We start from the raw sequence: 9,019 nt of genomic DNA, 5'->3' as shown, positions 1-9,019 counted from the left end.
ATCCGAATCAGTCTCTATTTCCTCCTCATAGACACTTTCATCTAAAGGAAGATCTTCGAATTGGTAGATGGGTACCAAATCGCCATAGTAAACTGCATGTAGAATATCATCCGTGGCTTCAAATTTTCTCAATTCACCACGTTTCTGCAAGCAATAGGAGGATACATGTCCTTTTGATCCGCAAGTCCAGCAATTGCAGTCTTTGAAACTTTCATTGGCTCAGGTATGGGCCCGTCTGAAAGTTTTTCTTATAGGGGTTCTTCCAGTGAATCTTGTATTTGATCGTCTAGATCCTTGGGATGAAACCCTTGTTGGTCCTGTTCTCGGTCCAGATTTATATGTTCTAGCTTGCGTCTAGGACCACCATGATTTCTGTCGGGAAAAGGTTCTTCTGGAACTTTTGGGGTAGGAGTCACTATTTTGCTTCCTCCTTTTCCTCGGCTCGCTTGATTCTCCTATAATAGTCGTTTCAATCATTGTTATCACAACAGAGAGGAGTTTGTTTGATTACCTCTCAGTCTTTTCATGTTCTTTTGGATGGATGCTAATAATACCAATCCTTCGGTTTGTCTTTAAGGAAAGACATTTTTTGCGCCACTGAATCTAGTTGTCCTTCAGGTACATTGTATGACTGGATCAACATTGTATGTAAGGGCTGGCGCATGGTCTCGCCTAAGGTGTATTTTCAGGCAGTCTTTTTGGATTTCTCCCTGGATTTTCCTTTAGCCTGGTTCCCATAAACGTTGGAGTGGCATTAGTGTAGAAATTCATGCTTTCTATCATCGGTTGATCCTGTGGAGGATCATTAGAACATGTGCTTCCCTCCGACGGTTGTAGTGATGGAGTGATTTCATTTCTTTGGATATTAACAAAATCTACAATCCCGAGTTGGGAAAAGTGTTCTGCCAATTCTGGTAGATCTGATAGATCGCTCTTGTTACCTCCATTATTTTATTGATCTGATAGATGTGATAATCAGATCTTCTCTGGACTTCGGCTTTGGAATTTTTGTGGCCTTCCCTTTCTGGTGTAGAAGAGGTACTTACCAAGGGCGTCCCTAATTTGCTCCTGTCTAGATCTTGATGTCTCAAGGTTCTCCCATTTGTTTCTTTTCAGATCTGTAATTTCTGCCCTTAGATCTGTAAGGCCCTTGTGCAGATTGGGAAGGATCTTAAGGACCTCGTCCACCTTTTGGCTCAAAGATTCTATTTTCATAGGTATATGCATTAACCTATGTCCATAGTTTTGAACTGTCTTTTGTATCTCCATCAGATCTTGGGAGATCTTTGATGTATCCGGCTCGAGTTCTTTCCAATCAGTCATAATTTTTAGAAGTAAATTATGAAACAATTTACCCATTCTGCTTCTCCTGGCTAGGATTTCACCATGAATTTAAATGGAGTGTAAAAGCCTCACTGCATTCCCTGGTAGTACTTGTCAAAACTCAAAATTTCTCAGCCATTCTTGTTTTTCTTCTGGTGTGACAAGTTTTGGATTAATACTCGTGGGACCATTGTAACACTTGTCAAGAATTTCAATGAAAAATTTTCTTCTTTGTATTTCCGGAATCTGAAAATATTCCCTTTTTTTAGAGTAGCTCGAAGTTTTGTTCAGTTCCATTTTCTCTCGGAGAATCTCCTCCATTAGTGGATAAATAATATCAAAATGCAATGTCATCATATATTTCTTCAATAAACCTAGGCTTTGATACCATTTTGGTGAGCATGGATGAAAATTTAGAATTTTAGTGTAAATGGACTAAAACAGCTCTTATAAAATCTACTTAGTGGTAAAAATGTCCCAAAATTATCCCAAAATCCGTCTGTGGACCTAATTTAAGCGATTCTGCAAGTTACTGTACTTAACTAGAATATGCTTAAACATAATGGACTAAAATTGAACGCGGGGAAACTTATTGGACCAAATTAATCTTTTCCCCTTAACTACAACATGAATGGACTTGAGACGTCTATTTATCTGTTAATTAATATGCTCGTCTAATACGAGGTAACAACCCATAAGTTTGCTCGAGCAGTATTGATAGGAGAGACTTTGACCTCCAAGGCGAAAGGCAAGAAGGTCAGACGCTGGAAGAGGAAGAAGGGAAAAGGAAAGGTCATCGTAGCCACTTCTAGCGCTCCAAGGGCCGATGTTGCTCCGGTGTGAAAGAAGAAAGGGAAAGGAAGAATGACGGTTCACAGCGATCAAGGACTAATGATGTTTGCATTCATTGTCATGAAAAGCGGCATTGGAAGACGGAGTACCCACAACTCCTCTCCAACCAAGCCACGTTTGTGATTCAAGTAAATATGATAGCTAATTTTTATTCTTAGGTAGTGGATACTGGCTGTGGAGCTCAAATCTGCAATGATTTGCAGGTGCTGGAAAGAAGCAGAAGGCTACGTATGGACGAGATGCTCCTAAAGGCTTGGTGAGGGCAAGGTCGTATCTGCGGAAACTGTGGGATCTCTCAACTTAGCTATTAGTGATCGTATTTAGATAGAATTCAAGAACTGTTATTATACACTGAACATGATCAAAAATATTATTTTCATTCATGTTTTAGACAATGATGGTTATGCATTTAAGATCAATAAAAATAGTTTATATTTTATGATTGATGGTAACCTTCATATGCTTAGTATATTAACGAATGGTCTTTATATTTTCCAACAGTCAAATTGGATTATTACTGCCCCACACAAATGAAAATTAAAAAATCATGAAAACGCATAGATTTGGCATGCAAGGTTAGGTCATATCTCCATAGAATAGATGACGAAGTTGGCAGAATTAAAGAGTCTAGAGGTAGACGAATTGGATAAAATATCAACTTGCGAATCCTGTCCAAAAGAGAAAATGATCAAGAAAGCTTTTGTTGGACAAAGTATGCTTGCTACTGGTCTGTTGGAATTAATCTACACAGATGTCTGCTGACCACTAAATATTTTGGCTAAAGGAGGATACTTGTGTTACATAACATTTACAGATAATCACTCACGGTATGGTTATGTTTACCTCAAGAGGTAAATGACTGAGCCCTTTGGTAGATTTAAGGAATTCAGACTTGAAGTACAGAATCAAAGTAGTCGTAAGATCAAAACTCTTGTGTCAGACAGAGGTGGGGAATATTTAAGTAGTGAGTTTATCGATTACCTAAAAGAGAATGGAATTCTCTCTCAATTGACTCCTCCTGAAATGCCGCAGCTTAACGACGTGGCTGAAAAGAGAGATCGAACTCTATTGGACATGGTTCGATCCATCATGAGTTTTACCTAACTACCCTTGTGCTTCTGGAGTACGCTCTTGAGACAGCGGCCAAGTTGCTCAACATGGCGTCGTCCATAGCTGTGTCGTAAACGCCATTTGAGATATGGCACGGCAAGCCAGCATTCTACAAGTGCTTGAGAGTATATGGTAGACCGACAAACATCAAGGGGCTAGTAGGAGACAAACTAGAATCAAGGTCTAGTCTGTACAAGTTTGTCGGTTATCCAAAAGAAACTGCGGGGTTTTATTTCTATCACCCATAAACAAAATATTTTTATCTCGAGAAACGCAGTATTCTTGGAAAAGAGTTTTCCCATGGATAGCCAATGTGACGAGGAACTACTTGAAGAGTCAAGTGAGATGCCTCATCAAAATAATGCAACATCATCCGTACCTACGGTTCCCACTAGTAGTGCTCTAGTACTCTGTAGGTGAACTAGAATATCTCAACGTCCTAATAAGTTGGATTCTTAGGCTTGCCTAGCCAATTAGACGGTGATCTAACAACATACAGAGAAGTGATGTTTGACATTGACTCGGATAAGTGGCTTGAGGTCATGAAATCCGAAATGGACTCTATACTTCGAATCAAGATTGGACACTCATGGACCCACCTAAAGGCGTTGAGCCAGTTGGTTGCAAATGGCTACAAACATAAGCTTGGAGCTAACGGGGAGGTTACTGCGTTCAAGGATAGGCTCGTGGCAAAAAGATATACTCAACGACCCGGGGTCAATTTTAAGAAAACCTATTCACCCGTCGCAATGGGTAAGTATAATGGGATAGTGTTTGCCATTGCAGTATTTTATGACTATGATTTATGGAAGATGGACGTTAAAACAGCCTTTTAAACGGTTTCATCGAGTAAGAGATCTACATAGATTAGCCAGAAGGTTTCACATCTTCTGCAGAAAAATAGTAAGTATGTCGTCTCCAGAGGTCCATCCATAGCCTCAAACAAGCTTCCCATTGCTGGAAAACGCATTTTAATGAATTCATATGGAGATATGATTTCTTCAAAAATGAATCTAATCCTTGTGTATACAAGAAGATCAAAGGGAGATCGGTTACGTACATGTACTTTATGTAGAAAATATGTAGCTCATTTGGAATGATGTCAAGATATTAGCAAACATAAAAGCATGGTTGTCCACTCAATTTTTTCATTAAGGATATGGCTGAGGCTTCCTACATCCTTGGCATCAAGATCTACAGGGATATATCCAAAAGGATGTTAGGATTTACCCAATCGTTGTACATTGAGAAAGTCTTGAAGAGATTCAAATGGTAAACTCAGTACGAGGATTCCTTCCAATGAGGCATGGGATTAAGCTGTCCAAGAAACAGTCTTCCAAAATTGATGAGGAACTTAAATGGATGTCAGACATTCTCTATGATTGAACCATGGGCAGTATTCAGTACGATGTCTTATGCACTAGGCCCAATTTCGCATACGCTTTAAGCGTAACTACCAAATATCAGGCGTGTGCTGGTGAAGCACACTGTTGTGCGGTGAAGACCATATTTATGTACCTGAAAAGGACTAAAGATATGTTCTTGATCTATGGTGGTGAATAATTGATATTGGAAGACTACAACGATGCTAACTTCCAGTCGGACGATAATGATGCCAACTCTCAATCAAGTATTGTATTCAAGCTAAATGGTGGTGTGGTTACTTGAAAAAGTTCCAAGCAAGCTACCACAGCTGATTCCAGTTGGAATAGGCGACCAAAAAGTCAATTAAATTGGTTTTTTGAGAACCATCAAGCAATCTTTATTTAAATAAAGTTGTCCCGATGAATATGAAAATTATTGATCCTGGCGCATGTATCTGTTGTGCTTACAAAATTACATCAAGCACTGCTTTCACATCACAACAGATGCCCATAGACCACTTTGTAACCCATGTAGTTAGCGTCTATGAAATTTTGTGGGTCAGTTGATCAGGTGGTCAATTTACTGAACTGACTCGCGAGGATCGCCATATGAAAGTCTTGGAGGTTTGGGTAAGTATGACTTGAGTCCCCGACTCTGATAGTACGGGAGTAATTCTCAGACTTGAGGAATCACGACAGTCACGTGCATGCGATAACTATATCTTTGATTTGTGCGAGAGGTGATCGTGTCTTAGGCATCGTCATCATAAGCCATATCTAGTGCAGTCAAAGCATGTAGCGAGGATGGTGAGTTCTAAGAAGAGGATCCGTCCCCTTTAAAGTGTGACAAAGGTTCTCCGATGCACTTGGAGATGCTTTTATGCTCGATAAACCTGTGGTCACACTCATTGGTCGAATAGGAAACGAGGTTCCTATGTCAAGCAATTTGGCGTAACGCAATCTCAAGTACTAAGCATAGACGCCCAGTGCAGGATGGGAGCCGACAACCAATTTTTACGCCCTACACTAAGGCCTCAACACGGTAGACGGAAGGACAGTACCTATATGGACTTGAGAGCCTAAAATTTCACATGGATATTCGCTTAGTCTCTAGTACCACGGATCGTTGCTAGACGGAAACCTACGGTGATGGGCTATCTTGAGTTAAGGTTGATCGAGAATTATTAATTAAATATAATTAATAATAGTGTTTGACACTAGCCTAAGTCTAGTTGAAAGATGAACCTAAAGAGTCACACACAAATCACTGAGAATGGACTAGGAATTAATTGAGAATTAATTCCATAATTAATTGAATTACTTATAAATGAGATGGATCCATTGGATGGAGGAGCCTAAAAATAAATTAATACGATTAATTTATATTGGGCTTGCCCTTATTATTTAATAAATTAGACTTATTAATTAATAAAAGCTTATTGGGCACATGTATTTAATTGGATTAAATATATGATGGACTTAATTAGATGAATTTTAGTTAAGTTGGATTCAATAAAAATTAATTGAGCCTTGTATTTATTTTTAATAAAATCAGACATTGCAACCCTAATTAAATTGTTGGAAAAATCTGAAAAACGAAATTATTGACTAACAATTTCACTTTTGGAAAGTGCTATGTTAGTCATCCTTTATTTGGAATAAAGGATTTTTTGCTTTATGGATTGTAGAATGAACCTAGACATTTTCTAGTACATCCGTACGAGGTATATATTTGTATATTAGTTATATGGAGAAAAAAATTCCTACCCTAGAAGCTCCTAATTCGACCGCCTCTCTCACAAGCACACTTGGTGTGTCTTTCTCCCTAATTTTCTTCTTGCAAAGAGAAATGAGGGATCCCATATTCTGGTGTGGTGTGGATGTCTCTTTAGAGAATTTCTGCGTTGAAGTCTCATGTGAATGGATCAACGAAATGGAGTTTGAAACAAATTAAGAAAAAGGTTATCCTTGATTTACGTTTCTTGCACTTATTGTTTAAATTTCACCATAAGCCCCGTTTAATTTTATTATTGTTATTATTAACTACAATGGACGTCCGGGAACTCCAAAGGTCACACCTTGGTATCATGATTTTATTACGTTTAGGTTTTAATTTACGAATTTTATAGTTACGCTTCACTTGCTGGTTTCCAGGCCGATCCACTCGCATTTTTGTTGCTTTTAAGTGGTATCAGAGTTCGGTTCAATGTAGGCGCTATGTATTTATGTGAACAAGCATGATACTATGATTTTATTATTTTTGAAGCATGATATTTATTTTTGCTTATTCTTGAATCATTATATGAGAAAATCAACATGTTTAGTTTTTGCAATTTTGAATTATTTAAGTATTTTAATAAAATTGATTTTTCTGCTTAAAATACTTGGTTTTAACTTTAATTTAATATGTGAAAAAGAATTATTGCTATAGCAGTGCACTACCGGCCGGTAGTGCACAATGTGGGTACGCGGGCAAGAGCTTGCACCCAGCCTAGATAGCTTAGGCCCCGGTTGCTCCAAATGACGGCCAAATGCTGGGCCATTTTTCATCGTTTTCCCGATAAGTTGGATTTTCTAATTTCTACACATTTTTTAAAAAATATTAATTTTGGAGAAAATTGGATTTTTTCTATAATTAAATTGCTTTAAATAATATGGTTGATTTGCGTGCATTACATGCACAGGGCTTTATCATCTCTTTGAATTAACAATTTTAAACTTGTTGCAATCAAACCTTAGCCCAGCAACGCTAAAAATCTTGTTGCTCGATTGCATCTTTACTCTGCTGGTCCACCTAAAAACGTCTTCCCACCTGACACATATCCTTATGATTCGTTGGCAGAAACGAAAAACCACAAGTCAAATATTGCAGTAAGGAGCAGATAGGACCTTACGCCACACGGTCAATAAAACTTTTAAAGAAGATTTTAGGACTACATTGTCGGAAGGCGCTGCCTCAGATAACTCGCAGCCCGCGGGGCAACCTAGCACACCACGCGGAGCCTCTCACCACAATCGGTGCCCAACGTAGGCCATCCTGGCCCTACGCCGCCCGTCAGGTTTCCCAGCCCTTCGGGGACTCTAGCGCTCCGCTCACGAGCTGCCTAGAGCCGGCTCTTGAAGGCCCCCACCATGCCCCCAAGAGATGCTCACTTTGTGCACACGTCGTCTCATGCTACTGCCGTCGTGCACGGGGAGGACCGGCTGATGCTCACCGTATCATGTCCCCCTTATAATAGGCTTAAGAAAAAAATCACTTTTCCCATGAGTAGCACACTGAAAGGGCCGAGGAGTGCACTTTTCCAGCATCTCCAAGGCTAGAGCACTCTGTTCCCGCATCAAAGCACTCTTCGGGGACTACATTGTCGGAGCCTTCTCCAAAGAGAGAAAACTCCTCCAAAAAGTGCTTTATGCTCTTCTCCTCCAAAAATTTACCTATGCTGCTCAATTGCGACGAACACAAGGCGGAAGAATAGTTTGCCATGTGCTCACCGCGTAGCCGCGTGGGTGAGGACGAGTTCCCTACGTAGTCTTGTAGGAGACGCTCCCAGTTAAGTCGTATTCTTTGTACGATGTGGGAAAGTTTCGAACTCAAAATTAAAGTTGAAAATTAAATTCTCGAGACTGAACCGTCTTATCTTTTCAAATTGCTATTGGGCCCCTACTGCTATCCGACTGATGCTTAGACATAAAGTCTCAAAACGTTTACCATAATATTAATATTTGCTATGGTAGCTAATTTTTCAATACCAACACAATTAGTAGCGAACAATAAGCATCCAAGCAAGAAAAATTTGGATTAGAATTAGGTAGGGGCCGCGCGAACGCAAGCCCCCTCTATCACAAATTATGACGTAGGCTCGACCACTTGAGCCGACCTTAGGCGAGCGCCCCTCCCAAGTGCAATGGAAGTCGCCAACTTAGGCCATGGGCCTTGTTGATCACCCATTGACCCCGTCCAGGTAAGTATGGAGCTTTGACTACCTCATTCTCGTCATATTCCCTTCTGGTCACTAATTAAGTTTATTTTCTTTCGATGTGGGATACTCATTGTTTGTCTTTCTACTTCAACTTCTTGCAGCTTCCAACATGTCGTAAATAAACAATTGAAGCAATCTATAGTAAACTCCTTCATAGAACTAATGTGGTGAAACAAAAATTTAGCAGTTAATCAGTTTTCTACATTTCTAACTAGCAACGATATGAAAGAAAAAGTATGATGTGACGGCTCTAAGAACATTGCTTCAGATCCTCTATTTTGATTTAATGTTTCATCTTCTATTCAATTTGCTTAAAATTGACACGGAACAGTGCATCCTCAGGTTCATGGTTTTGTGACAGGAGATGTTAACATGTTTATTAGGTGAACG

General features: G+C 39.5%; 1 non-coding gene across 1 annotated transcript; it reads right to left on the bottom strand.

The window, feature by feature from the left end:
* Positions 1–8,458: 8,458 nt before the first annotated feature.
* Positions 8,459–8,619, bottom strand: LOC148788640 (U1 spliceosomal RNA). The gene has a single exon (XR_016065029.1). It is a non-coding gene; the product is annotated as a U1 spliceosomal RNA (small nuclear RNA).
* Positions 8,620–9,019: the final 400 nt, after the last annotated feature.

Source organism: Sesamum indicum, linkage group LG3, assembly GCF_026168435.1.
Source record: "Sesamum indicum cultivar Baizhima isolate 11 linkage group LG3, ASM2616843v1, whole genome shotgun sequence".
Lineage (NCBI taxonomy): Eukaryota > Viridiplantae > Streptophyta > Magnoliopsida > Lamiales > Pedaliaceae > Sesamum > Sesamum indicum.
This window is presented reverse-complemented; position numbering and strand designations above follow the sequence as displayed.